Below are 22,495 nucleotides of genomic sequence, written 5' to 3' on the forward strand. Positions count from 1 at the left end.
TATATTTTTGAAGTAATGCTTGAATAGTCGAAAAATGACTAGTTTAAAATTGTTGAATTTAAGCTCAAAAGCATAGAGGGGCAAATTCGGATAAGGGGAAAGCTAAAGTAGTTGAATAGCCGACTCGTAGTTGTTTGGAAATACTCGAGGTAAGTTTTAAGTATTTAAATATAAGTTATTTGTGAATGAATCATGATATGTCACGAGAATTTAGCCATACTTTTAGTATATATACATATATATACATGCATAAAGCCGAATGATATGCATGAAAGTGAAATAAGGAAATTGTTATGATCATATTGCCATAAGTTATTGTAACACCCCAAACCCGGCCTGGAAGTTTGGCTTGAATCTGGCATGTCACATTGAAGTGTTTTTCGAAAACCATGTTTCCATTAAAAACCCTTCTTAATAATTAAAAACTTATACCCTTTTTAAACCTTGTTAGAAACCTCAGTTGAATAACTTTCTTAACAACTTTGTGAAAATCTTGGCAGTTGCGGAAGCTTGATTTAAAAACAATCACGGATACGTGATGTTTTGAACAACAGTAGTTGCATTGGAAAACCGTGTTCTAATACTAGCAATTATAAGAACAATAAATAAAATTCCAAATTTGAAATCCAAAAAATTACAACCACTTTACTACAACCCACATAAAAACATTTAAAAGTAATAATCAAAACTGTAACATAAACAGTATGTGTGGCTTCCTCTGAGTCCCTCGCAGCTCTAAACCATCTAAGCTTAGAGATTACCTGCACAGTTAGAAATAGGGTGAGTTTACAAAAACTCAGTGTGAAATCCCCTACTACATAAAAGGAACAGTCAGTCATATAAAAGAATTAAAAGTCGCCCCACTCTACTTACGATTTCAAGATCAATTAGGCATTAGCCCATTATAACAGACAGATACAGATGGGCCTTAGCCCATTACAGAATAAGAAACATTATCAGAACTAGAATCAAAATGAGAATCAAAATCGAATCGAATCGAATCGGTGTGTAATCAAAATCAAAATCAGAATTAGAATTAGGTAATGTAATCGAATCATGATCGTAAATGTAATTAGAATCGAACCGAATCGAGTTAGGTAATGAATCGAATCGATGTCGTAATGTAATCGAGAATCGAATGTGAATGCAAACCCAACCCAATCTATCCGTATACACCTCTGTACTAACCTTACACCATGTGGGGAGACAACTCAACCCACCCATCCGCTACACACCACAGAATTTGCAGCGAGGCTGCCAGATATTGTGAGAAAGTCACCAGATACAAATATTGTGGCTAGGCCACCAAAACAGATATATATATGTGGCGAAGCCACCAGATTGCAGTGAGGCTGCCAGATATTGTGACGAAGTCACTAGAACAGATATATGTAGCGAGGCCACCAGATTGCAGCGAGGCTGCCAGAACACTTCCTCCATCAATATAACCCATATCCCATGCAACAGATATACATGTCATCGCATACCACATACAGAATCAGAATATCATGTCCATATTTGAATCAAACAATCACAGTCAAGTCATTCATATCACCAACATATATTCACAATCAAATCCGTCAACCACACAGTCCAAGTTAGTCACTTGCCCACAAGGGCAAAACAGTCATTTAACACCTTAGGGGTAAAATGGTAATTTTACCCCACAAGGGTATCTCGGTAATTCTACCCTACAGGGGTATTTCAGTAATTCTACCCTACATGGGTATTTCGGTATTTCTACCCAGGGGTATTTCGGTATTTCTACCCTACAGGGGTATTTTAGTAATTCTACCCTACAGGAGTATTTCGATATTTCTACCCTACAGGAGTATTTAGGTATTTCTACACTACAAGGATATTTTGGTATTTCTACCCTACAAGGGTATTTCGATAATTTTATAAATCAAGGGTAAAACGGTAATTCTATAAATCAGGGGTACTTTGGTAATTTTGCAAGTCGAGGGTATTTCAATAATTTTACAGGTCGAGGGTATTTCAGTAATTTCACAAATCAGGGGTATTTTGGTAATTTTACAAACCAGGGGTATTTTGGTAATTTTATAAACCAGGGGTATTTTGGTAATTTTGTAAACCAAGGGTATTTTAGTAATTTTATAAACCAAGGGTATTTTGGTAATTTTGTAAACCAAGGGTATTTTGGTAATTTTGTAAACCAAGAGTATTTTGGTAATTTTGTAAACCAGGGGTATTTTGGTGATTTTACAAACCAGGGGTATTTTGGTAATTTGATAAACTAAAGTATTCTAAACAGGGATAACAATACAAATAGGCCTAAAACCCTTTCTCGGCCCAAATGGGCCCACATGCTCGTGTGGCCCTTTTAGTCCAAATCTAGCGACATATATGAGATTTACCTAGCCTAGTCCAATATTTACTACATAATCAAACAACTTATCCAATTGGGCCCGTAGGCCCATTGGGCCCACATGGCCCCTTTCGGACCATCGCGGCCTGAAGTAGCCATCCTACAGCTATAGTAGTGAGAAATACACACCTGATTGGAGACTGGAGTTAATCCACGCTCCGAGCACTCTTAGCCGACGCCTAACCCAAACGAGCATGCCATACAGCGAAAGGGATCAGCCAAGAAAAGGTACCTTTACTCTCCTCATGGTTCCCTCTATTTAAAGCCAGCTTCGCAACCACTCTTATGTTAGCTTCCCGATATGGGATCCCTCCAACATCGAGTTTAAATTCAACACCAACTCTTGTCGCCTCGTTAGCAAAATAAATGCTCCTTGCTTGCCATGGGATTCGAACCCATGCCTCCCTCGAGATGCTCCACACGATACTTGCCACTAAGCCACAAGGCTTTTGTGTCATATTTTATCCCCAATTAATTATAAGGTCTAAAGGCCAAAGTCCGTGTTCCCTTAGAAAACCAAAATAAATTGCAAAAGCCAAGGCTTGAACCTGTGCTCCCATGCAACCTTAATGACGCCACAACCACTAGACTACAAGCTTTCTTGTGTCATTTATTTAACACAATAATTTAAAACCCTCATCCAAGCATCCGGTTTTTTTCACTTAATACCAAAATTTTGCTAAAGCCCAAGTTTGAACCCAAGATTTCTCTAACACTTCTCAGGGCCATTATCCACCAAAGCAGACATTTAATTGTGTTATTTCATCGCACAATTAAATACCTATATACAACCTCTATACGGACCCGCACTCAAGGCCCAATACTTCTAGGCCCAAATTCGGGGTGTTACAATTCTACCCCCTTAAAGAAATTTCATCCTCGAAATTTTCCACTCTCAGACTACACCACCACACTTCCGCTGCACACTCTGATACTAATAATACTAACATACACCCAAAACATTTTTCCGTCGAAGCGGATAGATTTCACATGCAACCAATTTTTATATTTCCAGAACACACACCAAATAAATACTAAATCTAAATTCAAGCGTTACAGTTTACTCTAACTAGAAAGTTCCAATATAGTGCTACTATCTATAGTGGTTTCTCAATATAGCATTTCAATCTATAACAAGAAATGAGTTAGAGAACTTCTGATTTGGTCTGGGAGACTCGGTGTGCCATACTTCCAATAACATCTTTCTAGAAACAAGTCAAGTTTTGTTGATAAATTTCAAAACAAAATTTTTAGAAAAACCCTTTTCAAACCCCAATTTCCAAAAAAAAAAAAACAACAATAATTTTCTGCTACCCATACCCCAGCCGAGTTTTGTAACCTGGCTCTGATACCACTAAATGTAACACGCCAAACCCGGCCCAGACGTTATGGCTGGATCCGACGTGTCATATTAAAGTTTTTAAGAAAACCCATGCCCCTTTCAACGTCCTTCTTAGTGTTTTAAAAGATAGTCTTTGCTAAGTTAATAAAGTGAATGGAAGCTGTGCACCAGGTAGGTATCCAAAACAGAGGAGGTGAGCCTAGAAGGCTGCTTAAGTACCAAGCTCTTGATTGGATCCAATCCTAGACATGCCCACAACTATTGCTACACTTTGGTGCTAGGTTAGGTTTTGAGAAAAACGAGTTGGAATTCATTTAAGTAGATATTTTTGATAAACCAATTAATTGTATCGTTGCGTTATTTTGAAAACAATTATCATTTTGGAAACGCGCCCTAGGTCTAACTCATATTGTTATCAGAAAAATATAGGGTATAAGATAAAATAATCCCAGAAAAATAATTAAAACAGCCTTATTACAACCCAAAACCAAATAATAATATTAATAAGATAAAACTTATAAAGAAATAAATCGGCTAGTTATTGCAATTAAAAGAAACAGAAACAATAGTGTGGCCATCTCTGAGTCCCTCGCAGCTCCAAACCATCTAAGCTTAGGGATTACCTGCACAGTTAGAAACGGGGTGAGTTTACGAAAACTTAGTGTGAAATCCCCTACTACATAAAAGGAACAGTCAGTCATATAAAAGAATTAAAAGTTTACCCCCAGCCCTACTTACAGTTTCAGTATCAATTAGGCCTTAGCCCATTATAACAGACAGTACCAGATGGGCCTTAGCCCATTACAGAATAAGAAACATTATCAGAACTAGAATTAAAATGAGAATCAGGCGACAGAATCAAAATCCAAATCAGAATCAGAATTAGGTAATGAGAATCGAATCGAGACGTCGAATGTAATCGAATCGAACCGAATCAAAATTAGGTAATGTAATCGAATCGATGATCGTAATGTAATCGAATCGAATGTGAATGCAAACCCAACACAATCCATCCGTATACACCCCCGTACCAACCTTACACCATGTGGGGAGACAACTGGACCCACCCATCCGCTACACACCACAGAATTTGCAACGAGGCTGCCAGATATTGTGACGAAGTCACCAAATGAATATTGTGGCTAGGCCACCGTATCAGATATATATATGTGGCGGTTACTCAAATTGCAATGAGGTGCGGATATTGTGACGAAGTCACCGTATCGTATATATGTGGCGAGGCCACTAGATTGCAGCGAGGCTGCCAGAACGCTTCCTCCATCAATATAACCCATATCCCATGCAACAGATATACATGTCATCGCATACCACATACAGAATCAGAATATCATGTCCATATTTGAATCAAACAATCACAGTCAAGTCATTCATATCACCAACATATATTCACAATCAAATCCGTCAACCACACAGTCCAAGTTAGTCACTTGCCCACAAGGGCAAAACAGTCATTTAACACCCTAGGAGTAAAATGGTAATTTTACCCCACAAGGGTATCTCGGTAATTCTACCCTACAGGGGTATTTCAGTAATTTTACCCTATAGGGGTATTTCGATATTTCTACCCTACAAGGGTATTTCGGTAATTCTACCCTACAAGGGTATTTTAATAATTCTACCCTATAGGGGTATTTCGGTATTTCTACCCTACAGGGGTATTTCGGTATTTCTACCCTACAAGGGTATTTCGGTATTTCTACCCTACAAGGGTATTTCGATAATTTTGTAAATCAAAGGTAAAACGGTAATTCTGTAAATTAGGGGTACTTTGGTAATTTTGCAAGTCGAGGGTGTTTCAATAATTTTACAAGTCGAGGGTATTTTGGTAATTTTACAAACTAAGAGTATTTTGATAATTTTACAAACCAGGGGTATTTTGGTAATTTTACAAACTAAGGGTATTTTGGTAATTTTGTAAACTAAGGGTATTTTGGTAATTTTATAAACCAGGGGTATTTTGGTAATTTTGTAAACTAAGGGTATTTTGGTAATTTTACAAACCAGGGGTATTTTGGTAATTTTGTAAACCAAGGGTATTTTGGTAATTTTACAAACCAGGGGTATTTTGGTAATTTTGTAAACCAAGGGTATTTTGGTAATTTTGTAAACCAAGGGTATTTTGGTAATTTTGTAAACCAAGGATATTTTGGTAATTTTACAAACCAGGGGTATTTTGGTAATTTTATAAACCAAGGGTATTTTGGAATTTTACAAACCAAGTGCATTTTGGTGATTTTACAAACCAGGGGTATTTTAGTAATTTGATAAATTAAAGTATTCTAAATAGGGATAACAATACGAATGGGCCTAAAGCCCTTTCTCGGCCCAAATGGGCCCACACGCTCGTGTGGCCCTTTTAGCCCAAATCTAGCCACAGATATGAGATTCACCTAGCCTAGTCCAATATTTACTACATAATCAAACAACTTATCCAATTGGGCCCGTAGGCCCATTGCGCCCACATGGCCCCTTTCGGACCATCTCGGCCCGAAGTAGCCATCCTACAGCTAGAGTAGTGAGTAATACACATCTGATTGGAGACTGGAGTTAATCCACGCTCCGAGCACTCTTAGTCGACGCCCAACCCAAACGAGCATGCCATACAGCGAAAGGGATCAGCCAAGAAAAGGTACCTTTACTCTCTTCATGGTCCCCTCTATTTAAAGCCAACTTCGCAACCACTCTTATGTTAGCTTCCCGATGTGGGATCCCTCCAACATCAGAGTTTAAATTCAACACCACCTCTTGCCGCCCCCTGTTAGCAAAATAAATGCTCCTTGCTTGCCATGGGATTCAAACCCATGCCTCCCCTCAGATGCTCCACACGCTACTTGCCACTAAGCCACAAGGCTTTTTGTGTCATATTTTATCCCCAATTAATTATAAGGTCTAAAGGCCAAAGTCCAAGTTCCCTTAAAAAAACCAAAATAAATTGCAAGAGTCAGGGCTTGAACCCAGGCTCCCATACAACCTTAATGACGCCACAACCACTAGACTACAAGCTTTCTTGTGTCATTTATTTAACACAATAATTTAAAACCCTCATCCAAGCATCCAAGTTTTTTTTCACTTAATACCAAAATTTTTGCTAAAGCCCAAGTTTGAACCCAAGATTTCTCTAACACTTCTCAGGGCCATTAACCACCAAAGCAGACATTTAATTGTGTTATTTCATTGCACAATTAAATACCTCTACACAACCTCCATACAGACCCGCACTCAAGGCCCAATACTTCTAGGCCCAAATTCGGGGTGTTACAGTTATATTCATGAGATGAAAGATATGTAATGGTAAATTAAGAAGCAATAGTGTGATAGTTATTAAGTGATTATACGTGAATGAAGTCTAAGTGGGCTAATGTGATTAACTTGTGTGAAATGCATAAATACAAGAAGTGCATATATTATGATTTTGTGAAATTTATATTTGAATTATTATTCGGGCCTATGGCTCAGCAAGCTTTTAGCTGGTGAAATTGTTTCGGGACATGAGCCTAGCAGGCATAATACCAGTGAATGAGTTTCGGACTTAATGTCTAGCAGGCCTCGTGCCGGTGATAAGTTCAGGTTTATACCTAGCAGGCTAATTGCCGGTGAAATAATAAAAGTCTATGAATATGAGATTTATGCTATACGGCATCTAGATTCGTTCGATAGATTAAATTGTCCAGGTACGTATAAATTGTTTATGCATATGAGGATAATGTGAATTAAATTACGAAGTGAAACAAGAAGTATATGAAATGTGGTTGTGTATATTTATATTCGGCCATTTTGAATTTAGTACATGAAAGTATATGTTATATATGTGATTATGATCATTGAAATTATATGTGAATGCAGTGCTCTGAATTAACTCTATAATTCGAATCAAAGAATTACTTCGAGTCATTTAGATGGTGTGATTATGTAATTTGAACTTTGAAGAAATGATAAGTCAATGAAATGGATTTAATGTGGCTATGCATATTCGGCTAATTAGTGTTGCATTTCAAATATGTTATATGTGAATAATGTGCATAAATAAGTTTTGTTGTTTAAAATACTTAAGACTTACTAAGCTTAATTGCTTACTGTGAATGTTTTTGTGTTTGTCCTATTTTATAGATCTTGTTTGAAAGCTACGAGCTCGGGGATTCAAGTCCAAAGTCATCCACACTATCGTCACTATTTTGGTACTTTTTGATAGTTTATATTTTAAAAGATGGCATGTATAGGCTTAGCTTTCTTTTGAAATAAGTTATATTTTGAAATTGTAAATATTCTAGCCATGCGAAAATGGCTTGCTTAATTCCTAAACATGAGTATATGGTTCAATGGACTTATGTGTCGATTATTTTGAAATTTATTAGTTGTTTTAATTTGGTTAAAATTTGTTCATGGTTGAAAGATCAAAGAAACTATATTTTATGCATGATTAATTATGAATGGCTAGTCTGATCTGTCTTCTGATAGGTAATACCTTGTGAATCTATTCCGGCGACGGATGAGGGTCATAGGGTGTTGCATTGGTGGTAACCAAAGACCAATGGGTTAGAGGACAGTTGCCCATACAGTAGCTGCACAGGCTCAGTCTAGTGGACCTACTCGTGTAACATCCTGTTTTTCAATGTTGTCGAAAATAATGTTTCGGGGCCACCAAATTCAATGTGTAAGTTTGTAAATATTATTATTTAATATTTACAAGTCAAATGTGGTTTTAAAAAGGTTTTTGATTTGATAATTTATGTTATATAAGTGATTTATAAAGTTCAAGTGGTAAGACCCTAAAGTCAAGTGGTTTTAGAAAATGAGGTGTCGAGACCTCGTTTCAATAAACCGAGTTGTAAATATTCTTATAAATATTTACAAAGTTTCATTAAGGTGGTATTAAAGTTTCGTTAAAAAATTTTAACGTTTTGATAGTTAATTAATTAAAAAGGACTAAATCGTAAAAGATGTAAAATTTAATGGTTTTAGCATTATTTGCATCTAATGGATATAAAAGCATGAAATAAGCGCCTAAAGTAGTAATTCAACTAATTTAGAGGATAGTGGACAAAGATGGCTTGGCATTTTGGTGGAATTTGGTTGAGTTTTTAAGGGAAAAATAGTAATTAGTTAATTCAACTAAATTAAATTAAATCAAAATGCTTTATCATCTTTTACAATCTTTCTTTATAGATTTTTAATGGTGGAAGAAGCCATTTTTGATGCATGGAGGTTTCGGCAAGTTCAATTCTAAATTGGTATGTGATTTTAGCCCCGTTTCTAATAATTTTTATGCTTTTGAGATCGTTGCAATTAGGTCCAGTTAGCCCGTACCTTCGATTTTGAAAATGTTATAGATATTGAATGTTTTCATTAATAAATATATGTGAATTTATTTATTTAATGATGAATTCGAAATGTTGGTTGATATTTAAAAGTATTTTGCCAAGTAATTTTAATGAATTTTTTTATTAGGGACTAAATTGTTAAAATAGTAAAAATATAAGGATTTTTTGTGAAATTGTTGCATAAATGGGATTTATTGGATGCCATCAATATTTGGCTTTTATAAATTTTAATAAAAAAATTGGTTAATTTGCATGTTTTAGGCTCAGGGACAAAATTAAATAAAAATAAAAAGTTGAGGCCAATTTTGTAAAAATGTCAAAAATGACTAAATTGCATAAATTAAATTTTTTTTACTATCTAATTTAATGAATTGAATGAAGTTATTAATTTAGATCAAGATCGAGTGGAAAATAGAAGAGAATGGAAAATTACCAAATAGCCATTGTACTTTGGCATTTCTACAATTTGGTTTGGTAAGTTCGTATGGTTAGAATTTAACATTAATATGAATTTTTGAGTAGATTAACATGGTACAACTTGTATATTTATCTTTAATTGTTGATAATTAATGATAATTTGAAATTATAATATTGAATTGATGCTCGGTTTGATTTGAACGTGGGATAGAGTATAGTCATGATTTGGTGTGTTAAGGGGGATTAGAGTGTAGACAGTTGTGGAGTGATGTACATTCATGTTACCCGAGTAAACTGAGGCTTAGCATTTGTTGCAAACTCTTGTGTTATACTCTTTGTTTGGTGTGTTGGTTGGACTATCTCTTATAAGCATCGGTGTGATGGTTGGATTAGCTCTTATGAGCATTGGTGTGCTGCTTGGATTAGCTCTTCTGAGCATTAGTGTGTTGATGGGATTGGCTCGTGTGAGTTTCTGGTGTGTTTTGGGTGGACTGGCAATGTACCCTTATCCGTAAGTCGTTCTTTGAATCAAAAATTTCAGTAAGATAATCTGTTTAATGAATTTGAAAGATTTGTTATTTATTGAATATTGATCTAAACATAAATAAATTTATCAGTTGAGATTGTAGATGATGCTTAGGTTTGTGTTAAGCTTATGGTTGCATTATGTCATGTTTAATATTAATGATATACATTGAAATGGTAAGTGGCCAAATGGAAATATGCTTATGGGCATGAAAATGTGGTAAGATTCAAAGGTGTATTTTCTTATAAAATGGTTTATCATGTTATTGACCCCAAATAAGTTATATACATAAATGCACTAACTTGTGTATTGATGACGGTGATTAGGCTTATATCAAGCTTGAGATTATGATTGATGTTTATGCTTATGTCTGGTATTATACAAATGAAATGGGTAAAAAAAGGCAATGAAATGGTAAGTTAATTATTAAATGTGATGATGAAAAAGGGATTGATGAGTTGAATGGTGTATTTTTATATATGAGAAATTACGTATGTTATGGATGAAATTACCTATGAGTTGAATAAATATACTAACTAGTGAATTGATGTTGTTTAAGTTTATGCTTAGTAAATGAAATGGAAAGTAAGTAAAGGAAGTAGTTCATAGTTTGATGAAAAAGTTAATGATGGTGTATAATGATTTTTAAAATCCTATGATGTTAGGAATGAAATATATATATGATGTTGATAGACTTACTCATTTATGAGATGATGGTTATGTAGTTGATAAATCTTGAGGCATTGGTATAGGTTTATATTTAATCTATAAAGTTCATTGTTGAAATGGAATGTTATGTTTAAAGTTTATATGAGCTTAATAAGCATTCATTGCTTACATAGTTATTTTCTTTTACGTTACAGATTATCAGAAGCTCAATCGGGTTAGAAGCTCATCGAAGATCTATCACACTATCTAGCGATTATATCGATAGATTTGATATCTTGATTAATGTTATAATGGCATGTATAGGTAAATTGTGTTTGATGAGATATTGTTATGTTTGGCTTGTAAAAGTGGTATTTTGGTTGGTGTGCTTTTGACATTTGATTTCTTGATGGTTGGTGTTTCTATTGCCAAATTGATGCATGGGTTAAATGGCCAAAGTGGTATGTGTTGGCATGGTTGAAATGTGGTCAATTAGGTTATGTGTTGATATGGAAATTAGTTAAGGTTGTTTGGATAAAACATGACCATTTTAATGCAAAAGTAAGTATGAATACTTGATTGTGGTTGAGGTGCCTAAATGACATATTGGTTGAATTGGTTGAATGGACTTATGGTATATTGAAATGACCTTATTATGCATATTTGGGCATGTTTTGGTGCCTTGCTCATAGGTTCATTTGGCATGTTGGTACTTGTGGAAATTGGGTGAAAGAAAAGGCTTGATTTTGGCCTATTTCTTGTCCACATAGCCTAAAACACTGGCGTGTGTCTCATCCTTGTGTGACACATGACCAAGTGGCACGGTCGTGTGTCCCTTGTAGGTTATTAATGGTTGCTTTTCAAAAGTTGCACGACCTAACAAATGGTCTGGCACACAGATGTGTGGCTTGGCCGTGTGACACAAGTTAGTGAGTTACACGAGCACGGACACAAGCTGGGACACGGTCGTGTGTTCCTATTTCAAATGTTACACGACCTAAGACACGAACGTGTGTCTCAGTCGTATGAGCCACATGGCCTAGTCACACGGTTGTGTGACCCCTGTAGTATAATTTTTTCTAACTTTTTCCTAAACTTTCTAAATGTTTTTTATTTAGTCTCGGACTATTTCTATTGTATTTTTTTAAGGCCTCGAAGGCTCGATTAAGGGACATTGTGAATGAATTTAAACGAAATTAGAAAATGTATTGCATTGATATATGAATTGAATGGTTTGCTGTTTCGTTTGTTCGATAATGTTCTATAACCCTATTCTGACAATGGATACGGGTTAGGGGTGTTATAGCTCATGTTTATATTGTGAGTGAGCCGTAGGGTCGCGAGATGACGGATGTTATTGTAGGAACGTTCATATTGCGATCCTTTTCTTTATTTTTAATAGTAGATCCAGGTTCCACCCATTCATATATCGTGAGTGATCTGCCTAGTGAGTTGGTGATTCTGGTAGAGACCATTAGGTAGGGTATGATAGTGATGAGTTCTTTGAGAGAGTGTGTTCTAGTTGATCGGGTCTATCAGAGGTGTCCATTGATAGTCCAGGGGTATGTTTTTCCCGTGGATTTGATGGAGTTATTGTTTTGTAGGTTTGATATTATTCTCGGAATGGATTAGCTGACCGAGCATAGGGCAAAGATAGATTTTGAGACAAGGTTGAGGATGGATTGGAAATTGTGGTGTTGGGGAGAGACTTGGATTCCTCTCCAATGTGGTTTCAGTAACCAAGGCTAACAAGCTGTTGAGTAAAGATTGCAAAACTTACCTAGCCTTTGTGCTCAATTCAAGTGGTAATGATCTGGGGGTTCAGGATATCTGCACCATGAAAGATCTTATTGATGTGTTTCCAGAGAAGTTACACGATTTGCCACCAGATCGGGAAGTTGAGTTCGCTATTGAGGTTTATCCTAGTATCGTACCAGTGTCAATTGCAGCTTATCACATGGCACCGAAAGAACTCAAAGAGCTAAAGATCCAATTACAAATGTTGTTAGATCGAGGGTTTATTCGACCGAGCGTATCACATTGGGTGCACCAGTGTTGTTTGTAAAAAGAAAAATGCTACCTTAAGGTTGTATATCAATTATCGATAGTTAAACAAGTTAACCATCAAGAACAAGTATCCGTTACCTCAGATTGATGACCTATTTGATCAATTTAGGGGAGCGATGGTGTTTTCGAAGATCGATTTAAGGTCTGGGTATTATCAGCTCAAGGTGAAAAAGGTTGATATAATGAAGACTGTGTTCAGGACCCGGTATAGGCATTACAAGTTTTTGGTTATGTTGTTTGGGTTGACGAATGCACTTGCAGCATTCATGGACTTGATGAATCTAGTTTTCCACTCGTATCTGGATCAGTTCATAATTATCTTTATAGATGACATTCTCATGTATTCCCGAACTGAGGATGACCATGATACACACCTACAGATTGTTCTTTAGATTCTATATGAGAAATAGTTGTATTCGAAGCTGAGTAAGTTTGAGTTATCGCTTCAAGTGGTGATGTTTCTCGATCATGTGGTATCTTTTCAGGGGACTTGTGTTAACCTAAAGAAAGTCGAGGCTATTTTAGAGTGGAAGCAAATGAAGAACGTTACTGAGATCCATTTTTTTCTAAGGATAGTTGGTTACTATCGCAGATTCGCTAAGAGGTTATCCATCATAGTTGCACCCTTAACGAAGCTACTTTAGAAGAATGTGCCATTTGACTAAACCGAAGAGAGGCAGAAGTGCTTTGAGAAGTTTAAGCCAATGTTGACTGAGGCATCAATATTGGTTCAGCCAAAGTCTGGGAAAGAGTATTTGGTTTATAGTGATGCATCGTATATGGGACTTAGGTGTGTTCTGATGTAGGATAGGAAGGTGGTAGCATATGTTTCGAGGCAATAGAGGCCACATGAGTGTAATTACCTGACCCATGGTTTGGAGTTAGCTGATGTGGTCTTTGCGCTCAAGATTTAGCATCACTATCTGTATGGTGAGAGGTGTGTTATCTACACCAATCACAAGTGTCTTAAGTATCTCCTATCTCAGAAGGAGTTAAACTTGAGACAGAGGTGTTAGATTGAGCTACTAAAAGATTATAATTGTGTGATTGAGTATTACCCCGAAAAAATAAATGTGGTTGATGATGCTTTGAGTCAAAATTCGATGGTTGAGTTGTGAGTCATGTTTGCACGATCGAGTTTAACCAGTGATGGTGGTTTGTTGGCCGAACTTCAGGTTAAGCAGACTCTATCACGTCAGATTAAGGAGAGGCAGTTGGTTGATGAGTTTTTGGCGAAAAAAGATTCGACAGGTTGAGGATGGTAATGATGGAGACTTTGGGTTGAATCGTGATGGTATCTTGTATTTCCGTAGGAGATTCTGTGTACTTGTTGATTTGGAGCTTAGGCACACGATTCTTATCGATGCATATAGCAGCTCAAATGCTATACAGCCCGGTAGTATCAAGATGTATCGGGATCTTCGAGAATTATATTGGTGGCCTGGATTGAAGCAGGATGTTATTGACTTTGTGGGACGATGTTCAGTATGTTAGAGGGTGAAAATAGAGCATAACATCCTTCGCGTTTGTTACAACCGATATATATTCTGAAGTGGAAATTGAAGAAGATTATGATAGACTTTGTCTTGGGTTTGCCATTGGCCCCAATGAAGAATGATTTGATTTGGGTGATTGTTGGTCAGTTCTCAAAGAGTGCGCATTTTCTAGCAGTGCGCACTAATTACTCAATGGAGAGATTAGTTGAGTTGTACGTGGCAGAGATAGTTCAACTTCATGGTGTACTATTTTCAATCATTTCTGATAGAGATCTACGAATTACCTAGAGATTCTGAAGGAGCCTTTAGGGAGCTTTGGGTTTGAAGCTTGACTTTAGTATGACTTATCATCCTAAAATAGATGGTTAGTCGAAACGGGTAATTCAAATACTCGAGGATATGTTGCGTAGTTGTGTCATGGAGTTTGGTGGTAGTTGGGAGCAATATCTGCCTTTAGTGGAGTTCACTTACAACAACAGCTACCAGTCAAGTATTCAGATGGCACTGTTCAAGGCACTATATGGTAGGCGGTGTAGGACTCTTCTATGTTGGTCCGAGCTGGATGAGAGGCATGTTGTGGGTCTGGATTTGATTTGAGGAGAAGGTGAAACTAATTAGTGATAGACTGAAAGTTGCTTCTGATAGGCAGAAGTCTTACATAGATCTGAAACATCATGATATCGAGTTTCAGGTTGGGGATTGAGTGTTCCCTAAGGTTTCACCTTGGAAGAAACTTTTAAGATTCAGATGAAAAGGAAAGTTAAGCTTGAGATTTATTTGGCTTTGTGAGGTTATTGAGAGGATCGGACGAATAGCGTATCAACTCAAGTTACCGACTGAACTTGAATGTATACACAATGTGTTCCATATGTCCATGTTGCGGAAGTAACGATCCAACCCATCGCATATTGTTCCAATAGATGAGATTGAGGTTTGACCTAGTCTTACCTTTAGTAAAGATTTTGTGGCGTAATTACAAAACTAAATAGGCTACTTGGGAAAATCAAGATGCGATGAGACGTCAATATCCTTATCTATTCAGTTCAGGTAAATTCGAGGATAGAGTTTTTTTAGAGTGGGGGAGTTGTCACATCCCAAAAACTAGGTTAGTAAAATTGGACATTAGATTATGAGTTTGAGAAAAAAATTAAATTTTGTGAAATAGGATAAAATAATTAAATTAGTTATTAATAGTAAATAATAATAATTAAATTAAATGACTATGGTATTAATAATCGGGACATTAGTAAAAATAATAATAATAATAATAATAATAACAAAGACTAATTTGGAGTAGTGGTTAATGTAGTGGCTAAATGTGTGAATTAAGACTAGTTGTTAAAATAGAGTTATTAGGTGAAGGGAGAAATAGGAAAAGACTTAGAGGGTAAATAGCCCAATTTAAAAAAAAAAAATTAGTTAGCTATAAAAGCCACTTGCGGCCCAAGTTCTCTTCATCTTTTTTCATTTTTAAAATTTGTTAGATCTAGATTGAAAAATTTTCTCTAAAAAATTTCTCCATCTTTTATATTTTCTAGGCATCCAAAAACTCCACATTCCTTCAGTTTCGCAAGAAAATCACTTTTTCTTCTCCAATTTCTCACCTAAACTTAGCTCGTTTATGCTCAATTGGTACAAATTCGTGGACATTTTCGAATTAAAGGTAAATCTATTATTTTCTTATGTATTAAATTTTTATTAAGTGTTTTTAATTTCAGTTTACATAGATCTAAGCAAGAAAAATAAAGATCCATGGTTTTAAAGCAATATTTTGCATAAAAAATGGTGAATGAAGAAATAAAGAGCTAAGAGGTGTTTTTAAAATAATTTTAGTATATTTTGACAAGATTAAGTGGTTTACAAATTCTATTTAATAAATTTTTAAATAATTGCATGAATTGAATGGTTTAAGTAATTGCATGAATTGAATGGTTTTCTTTTGAGAATGAAGATGAACAATGAATTTCTGAAAAAGTATTAATTAAAGACATTGAGCAAAGTTAAAGATCTAGATCTATAATTAAACCTTAGTTAGGGGGTTAGGAGGTAAAAATTAAGGATTTAATTAAGTTAAAAAGAAGAACTTAAGTGAAATAGATTGTACAAAATAAGTCGAATAAGTATGTATGAGTGGGGAGCCGTTGTATGAACACAAAGAGATAAGTTAGATTGTTTTTGAATGCTTAGTAATATGTACATTTTTGTGCGAAACTAAAAACGTTGGTGGAGCCTCAACAAACCGGGATAAAGGCAAGCAAAAATTTGTCTAGTTCGATGAGCCATGGTGAGTCATAGGTGAGTGCATTTCTACGCCGTGTTTTAGCATGAATTGTAAAATCTAAAGAGTCAAAGTGTGGCTTGCAAACCTTGACTTCTTTCTTGTGCAAATCCTTCCAATTTGGATGAATAGTTAAATATATAAACTGTGCAATTCTAATGGTGCAAAATGTCTGAACTTATAATATATATACATGGGCTTTATTTTATATATAGTATATATATATTAATGGGTTTTGGTGTTAGATATATATAATATAATATACATATGCATGGTTCTATTGTATATAGTATGTATATTAAAGGGTTTTTGTGTTAAACATATGCCTGACATTTAGTGGGCTTCAGTTTATATAATATATATACATGAGCTTTATTATATATATAGTATAAATATGTATGCATTTTGGTGTATACAGAATATATATTAGCGTGGGTGTTGCGTTATATAATATATAATTTAGTGGGTTGTATATATATTGTATGCGTGGGTTTTATTATATAATATATATAGGTTCATAGGTTTTGTTTTATCTAATATATATAAATGTGTATGGGACTTTTAATGTATGCTAAAGTTGACGTGACAAAAGTCACTAAATAATTATGTATATATAATATATATATGTAATATATAATATATATTCGAATATGATTTTGTAATGCTTGTGAAAGGAAATTTTTTAAAAAATTATAATATGAATTTTTTAACATGTGAGTTTTATTAATAGTGTACATTTATGCATGTACGAACCCATAAGTGACTTATGAGTTTTATGATATTATGAGTTTTGATTAGTGCAAAATTATATTATTGTGAAATGCTAAGCGCAAGTTCAACAGTAGTGTAAGTCAATTATATTGTATAATAAAATGTGATTAATTAGATATGTTGGCAATGTGAACACTTGAAACTGTTGGATAACATTGACATGCCATAGGACTGTGAGTACTCACCCATTTTATTATGTGTTGGGCATTGTGGCCTAGAGATAGCGTTGGAGAGATAAGGTAATATTGAGTATAGCTTCATTCACCGTAAATAGTGTGGTGTGTTTGAAGAGTTTGAGCATACATGCTACAGTTACATGGAAATAGCATACGACTTTATGGGCCATGTGGTGTGTTTTGGAGATCCGTTTATCCAATTAGAATATAAATTGACTATGTTTCATATTCACGAATTGCCAACATATCATTGTATTGAGTATGTAATTTGTGTTATATGTGAATTGTTAAAGTATGTTTAAATCTTAACATGTCTGGTGTGTATATTTGTGTTGTATGCATGTGTACTCGCTGAGCTTCTCCAAGCTCACACTTCTTACTTTACCTTACAAATAAATAGTTCATGAGTTAGCGAGGAGGGTGGTAAATAAGTGATCCATCACAAGGCATTTTTTTTATAGTATATTTGTTGAGCTTTTAAAGTCCAAAGTGAAAGCAATGTGGGCCGCTCCAAGGGTTTAATACTAAAATTAAACTTAGACTTTTTAAATAAAATTTTCAACAGTTGTAAACAGACATTATGGACTACTTGATTTTTTGGATTTTCTTTAAACGTTATAATTGTTTGCTTGATTGCTTATCTGGATAATTTTAATTACTTGTTTAATGTGATGATAATTAAATGAACTAACAAATTTTTCCAACTAAGTGGAACCACCGAGTATTAAGGTAGGTCTTCTACCTTCTGATTGTGTGAATGAATTAATTAATTTAGAAAAGCATGTACTTAGCTCTAATTTCCTATATGAATTATTTTGCAAATCTGTGGTGTGTATGGTTGGTTGGTGTGGTTTGTAAATTTTTAAATGGAGAGTCACTCCGGTGGCTAATGTGGTGTTTAAAATTCGGGTCGAATCATCTCGGTTGGGTTTGGAACGTCACACTGTAATATTCTTTTATCATCATACCCATGAAGGGTTGAAAGCAAGACATTTTACCATGAAAGATCTACTTGAATTGTGGAATATTTTAAAAGAAAAATTAGCAGCAGAACATAATAATTCTATCTAAACATTGTTATGATTGGATGATCTTGAAGTTGCAATATTTTAAAACTTTGAATCAGTATAACTCTACAATATTGAGTTCTCAATTAAATTTATGTGGGGAAATTATTATTAATGAGGACTTTTTAGAGAAAACTTTTCTAACTTTTTATGTTTCAAATGTGCTATAAAATAACGAGCTATTAAATAAAAAAATTATAAAGTTTGTCGTATTAGATTTGCTGCATTCACTAAAGAGAATGTAGTAATATATAAAGACATAATCATTGACATGGATCTAGTAAGTGGTTATATAATAACCATAAAAGGGATGGTCATATTAATTCTTCTCACCACCAAAAGTGGAAAACTGAAGATAAATAAGAGAAGAACAATAATTCCCAAGCGGACCTTTTAAGAAGTGAAGATAACTTATGTTATCAATGTGGTATAAAAGGTCATTGGTTGTGTACCTATAGTACGCCTAAGAATTAAGTATGAATTGCATTTTTTTTTTTGTGAACTTAGACACTAATTAATTCTTCTCACCACTAGAATTAGAGCCATAGAGATAAATAATTGAATAATAAGAGTTCCTAATAAAACCTTTCAAAGAAGAGAGACAATTTATGAAAAGTCGTTGGTTATGTACATGTCGTACACTTGAATTTTTTTTATTCAATTATAATTTCTTAAAGGAAAGCAAACATATGTCCCATAGGCAATACAACAGTACATACTATCCTTAACAGTACATACTATCCTTAGAGATAAGAAGCATTTTTCTTGTGTGGTAATGAACGAACCAATCTTTGGTGGTACAAAATTAATTTAAGGCTTTAGAAGAGCTAATATATTGTTACCCTATGTTTAATGCGGTAATGAAACATGTTAATCTTTTATATTACAAAATTAATTCAATGCTCTAGAAGAGCTAATACATTGTTACCCTAAGAAACAAATCGATAATTAATGCACTACGTTCTAGTCAGTCTCAAATAAATTATTTTGTTTTAAAAGGATATGTGTTGTAACAAATATCATATTAAGACAGCAGATGAGGAGATGATTAATTAAATCAATTATATTGTGTAAGAATTTTGTATTGGAAAACTATGACATTTTCCTTTTAAGTTGGTACTATTTATATATTAGCACGGTTAAATCATATGAGATGACAAACTAGAAGTTTACATATTATTTGAATTATGTGCATAGTAAACCAAAAGTTTACTAGTCCAAATATATCAATTAGTTGGCATGACTAATTAGACCATCCTGATCAATAATTACGCGACAAAATGAGAATTTACATGAAAGTTTATTAAAGAACTTGAAGATTTTTCATTCTAAAGGTTTATCAAGTGTTGCTTGTTCTCAAAGAAATTGATTTATTCAAACCTCACTAGTAAAAGTTGAGATTGAATCTTTTGCATTTCTAAAAGAAACATGGGCGCATTTATCCAGTAAATGGATGTTTTGGTTTAATTTTGGTAGATGCATCTATAAGTTAGTCACATGTGAGTTATCAACTTGCAACTTGTAGTTTGTGAGATTACTTGTTTAAAGATTTATTTAAGAAGAAAACTTTCAGATATGCAATCGAGACAATTCTTGCTAATGTTGGTGAGTTTATTTCTCAGGCTTTCTATGATTATTGAATGTTATAATTTCAATGTGAGTAGCTATTGCAAATAACCTTTTGTTTATATGTATAAAATAGTTTAACATAATTTACAAAATAAATACCTCCAGTTAGTAGCTAAACCATATCTTTTGAAAAAGAAACTTTTTGTATATATGTATAATGATATGATATTTTACATGAATTGACACGTGTACGCATCATGCCAATAAGTTATGATAAATACTCTTTGTTACAACTGGGTTTTGGTTAAGAGCCAAAATACAACTCATTTTAGAATTAGAAGTTTTTAATATGGGATGTATGTTTAAGTTGTTACACCATAATGCCTAAAATGGGTATTCAAAAATGTTGGGAATATATATTAAATTTGAATCTCCTTATATTATTAAATGTGTTGAATAAATTAGAGATTCAATTATAATATGATTTGGTTATTACAATTTTGATTTGACAAGTTTTCCCAACATCAGGAGGAGAGAAATGATAAAATTTGGATAAAGTAAATTACTTAGAATAAATTATCATTATCCAAATCCTTAGAAAGTAATATGAACTAGAATTTAAAATGATAATTCACTTTATTGCAAGTTACTTGCCAAATGTTTTTTTTGGACCTAATAAGAATAAACAAGTTTTATGTACCAACTGATGTTTTAAAGTCCCAATAAGACAACCTTGTTAGAAAAAAATTGAAAGTATTGCACTTGAAGTATGGTAGATTGATTGGTTCAAAAGATAAAATTCTAGTGCAATAAAATAATAAATATAGGTGATCATATAGTGAAGGTGGGTACTCCAAAAGAGACTCCATACATAACTAATTATTAAAACTTCAAAAGATATTCAAGTACTTGAAGATGAAAACAATAAAAATAAAGAAATCTCGATAAGTTATGTCAACACGAGAAAATATGGAACCGTGGAAAATAGAAAGTTGTTGCCAATTGTTTTGCATGCAATAGTATTATTGAATAATAAAAGAAAATGGGGATCTTGAATAAATTTGTTGAGAATTATAGACATGTAATAGATTGACCAAAACAGAAAGATGCAATTTAAGTAGAATTAAATTCATAAAGTTTTTGTATCAGTAATCCAAACATCTAGAGGTATAGAACTAGTGGGATACAAATAAGAAAATGAAGTTTTTCACAAAGTCCTGGCATTTATTATTAAAGATATTCTCTTCTTTTCTTTTTCTTTTTCTTTTTTTTGTGGTGGATGCAACAAACTTTTAGATATCTTATTAGCAATTTATGAAACATTTGATAAGCGTATTATGATTATTGTTACAATTTTTATATGAATTACTATAAAGTGAAGTTTATATTAAAATCATTGAAGGATTTAGAATCCTAGAAACATACGAAATCTTGAGAAATTATTCAATACATTTGTATAAAAATTATGAATTGATTTGAACATATGTATTATTATAGAAGGATTATGATCAAAATTTTATTATGATTATTTTTGGAATTTCGAATAGATCAAAATATATTTTCCCAAAATTCATCCTCATTCATGACTTCAAAAGAATGATCGTATCAATGTTTAGTAAATTCGTTCAAGTAATCATTTGAAAAGCTAATAATCAAGATTGGAATATGTAGAATTTGAGATATCATGTGATGTTCTCAATAGGGGAAATATGCGTTGTTGTTAGCTAATAAGGATCAACTCAAGATCACCAATAGGAAAGTTAAATAGGCTTTTGAGATGTTGTGGTGGAAGAAATAAAAATTGTGCAACAAAACACACAAGGATTTATAAAAATTCGGCTCCAATTGCCTACTCCACTACCTTAGCTTACCACTACTAATGATTTTCCTAAATTCACTAATTTGGTAACCTTTGAGGACAATATTTAACCTTACAATCTTCCTTAAGATTTATACCCCGAAATCTTAAGATACAACTCCCTTAAGGTTTTTACCCAAACCTTAAGAATTAACCCTCTCTCAAAGAGAAACAAATAAGCAAACAAAGAAACAATCCTTACAAGATCAGGATGTTTGCCAAATAAGCACAAAAATAAAGAAGAACACTTGAGCTAAATGAATACAATGAAAGCTCACAAGTGATCACAAGAAAAGGTATGAAAAAATTAAGCTCTAGGTTGTTTTGATTTATTTTTAAGCATTGCACATTGCACTTCTTGTTGCTTAATCTTTGAAAGATGGTATTTATACCCTCTAATTGATTTCCAACTGTTGTAGCTGTTGTAGAAGTGAATATAACCGTTAGGGATGAACTACCGAGTCATTAACTTCACTTGCAACGAGTATTGATACCTATGAAAGGGTATCAATATCTTTTGTAATTAATACTGATTTTAGTGACCGTTAGAGT

At 33.9% G+C, this 22,495-nt stretch overlaps 1 long non-coding RNA gene across 1 annotated transcript; it reads right to left on the minus strand.

Annotated features, from left to right (window-relative positions):
- Nucleotides 1-590: 590 nt before the first annotated feature.
- LOC128291695 (uncharacterized) lies at nt 591-2,622 on the minus strand. The gene is made up of 2 exons (XR_008281515.1): nt 2,519-2,622; nt 591-761 (listed from the first exon to the last, which is right to left on the minus strand). It is a non-coding gene; the product is annotated as an uncharacterized LOC128291695 (long non-coding RNA).
- Nucleotides 2,623-22,495: the final 19,873 nt, after the last annotated feature.

The sequence above is a fragment of the Gossypium arboreum genome, chromosome 4 (assembly GCF_025698485.1).
Source record: "Gossypium arboreum isolate Shixiya-1 chromosome 4, ASM2569848v2, whole genome shotgun sequence".
Lineage (NCBI taxonomy): Eukaryota > Viridiplantae > Streptophyta > Magnoliopsida > Malvales > Malvaceae > Gossypium > Gossypium arboreum.